Genomic DNA, 2,756 nt, shown 5'->3' on the forward strand with positions numbered 1-2,756 from the left:
GTACTTGTTTTGTGGAGCACACAGCATCTCTAGCTTGAACGATACTTTAGAAAATACTACAGCCGTAAAATTTCTTTGAATTTTAATGACGTGGACACGTTCCCTCACAATGAATCTATAGTCTTCTTGTTTTATTTTATTTTATTTTTCAAGCTAATAATCAGATCCTATTTGATTTGTTCAGAGATGTTTGATGCAGCTTAAAATTCAATTAAAATTAATTTTTTGATCTTTATTTCATTATTTCAATCATCATTTTTAAATTATTTTCTCACAAGTAAAACCCACTTTATGTCTAACTGTCAAAAAATCAATTAACAAAATTCATATCAAACAAGCACTCAATATATCCATCATTTACATTTCTTATAGTAACTTTGATGAGTCCATAGTGAAACACCATGTTTACGAGGCGCGTGTGAATCACCATCTATTAACACAATTGTACAAGATTAAGACACGATCGAAAAAAGTGTAATATGGGATTTTCAATTATCGTATTTGATTCAAAATGTTAAACACATCAAAATGTATTCTAAACAGAACCATACGAAGTGATTCTATATTTTTACTGAATTTACGTGGAGATCAAAGGCAGCGAGTGTCGTATGGGTCGAGAATTGCTAAAACCATTAGTTAGGTGTAATGATTAGAAGAAGAGCCCTAGTCTGAATACTATACGTAGAGAATCATCTGTTAATAAATGATTTGTCATTCTTGGTAGCTACCTTTTCAAAGCGTAGTTTCGTGCCTTTAATATGAAATGTAATTTTACAAAGAATCATGTTAGGTGTACAGATAAAATTTCACAGATTTTTTACAAGTTTCCACTTGATATTTTCACATTGGACCTTGACAAAAGCATACATAAAAAGGCACCATACAGGTGTTGCATTGTAAACAATTCCCCTACCCAAAACCCCCCATTTGAGCTCCATTGACCGTTATAATTAGCCCTTGTTTGACCTCCATTAAATTAAAATTCATTTCTCTCTCTTCTTATCAATTAGTATTTTTTAATAAAATAATATTACACGTAAATATAAAAAAAATTATTTCTTTTTAACTATACATTTTTCAAAAAATTATTATTCCTTTCGTAATAATTCGAAAAAATGGAGCTCAAACAAGGGATTAGTTCATGAGTGAAATTTCCCCCGTTTGGCTCCCATTTTGTAGAAATAAAAATTGGTAGAATAGTGTTTTTTTGAAAAATGAGTGGTTGAAAAAAAAATTAATTTAAGTGTAATATTATTTTATAAAAGATTTTGTGACTGAAAATAGGAGAAAAATGAAATATAATGGAATGAAAAATAATGGAGATCAAACGGGATTGTATTTTATAATAGTATTTTTTCAAAGAATACGTACTAAAAAAAGAAGGAATTTTTTTTAATTAATGTGTAATATTATTTTATTAAAAAAATATGTAATTAAAAAAAATATACATTTTGATATTAATGGAGTTCAAAAGGGACAAAATAATAATTCCAAAAATAAAAACGTCAGAAAACCATCCATCGTAACAACAAAAGACGAAAGCAAAAAATAAATGACAGTAGTGTTTATGATTAGGTTGTCACTAGTTAATAGGTAGTTGATGGATTTGGACTTCATTTTGCAAATTAAGAAAACAATTTTTCTGGCGAATCTGGCTGTCGATCGCTGTTACATGTGACCCCACCGCCACAGGCAGTGGCTAATTTCGCGGCATAAATATAAAAGCACGTTTAGTAAATTAAATCATAAGTTTATAAAATTATTTTCCATTAGCAAAATTTACTAAATATTTGAAAATCTTAATTTTTATTTCTATAAAAATTAAATTTTAAGCACGAACAAACATATAATATATTGCTAGTAATGATTTATAGCCCTCGTTTGAAACTCATTAATTTTCATTCTATTATATTCCATTTTTTTCTCTTATATTTTTAACCACACAATCTTTCATAAAATAATATTATACATGAATCGAAAAAAAATTCTTCTTTTTGAACCGCTCATTTTAAAAAAAACACTATTTCACACATTTTTATTTCCAAAAAATGGGTTCAACCGGGGCATATTCTTATTTCTTAATTGTTTATGGTTACATTTTTTTTAAAAAAAGATGAAGAGAGAACAATTCCTTAAAAAAATTATAAAATAAATTGCACAACAGTTTATCAAACAAAGTCTCTAACTCTTGATAGACTCTAAACAATATCGATTAGAATCTTTGAATTTAAATGAAACTCTTCAAAATATGGTTAATTAAAAAGGAAATTTAAAAATAAAATTAATCAAAGAATGAAGAAAAAATAATGAGAAGATGAAGAAATGCGGGGACATCAACTTGAAAATGAGGTACAACCAACTCACAATTCAATAAAGATTTGAATAGTTTCGAATACTTATTTTTCTACTATGATAAAAAGTTAAAGGACCAACTTGCTATCGAAATAATATACTGGGGACTATTAGTGAAAATTCTGCAAAAAGAAAAAAAAAATGATTGGATCCACGCACCGCAAAGAGAAAAGAGTTCTTGTCCACCAAACAATGGCGAATAAAATAGACTACCGACACCACCATCCAAACACACACTCACTGCGTGAAAGAGAAAGAAAAGCTTCCATGTGAAGAAGTGCTTATGACTTGAATAAACAGTAGCCCGATAAAGAAACAAGAATTATAACTTACACCTTATACAGAGAAAAAGAAAAAAGAGAGTTGGGTTTTCATTTTTCATGTGAAGTGACCCAAAAGACAGC

This window comes from Olea europaea, chromosome 12 (genome assembly GCF_002742605.1).
Source record: "Olea europaea var. sylvestris chromosome 12, O_europaea_v1, whole genome shotgun sequence".
Classification (NCBI taxonomy): domain Eukaryota; kingdom Viridiplantae; phylum Streptophyta; class Magnoliopsida; order Lamiales; family Oleaceae; genus Olea; species Olea europaea.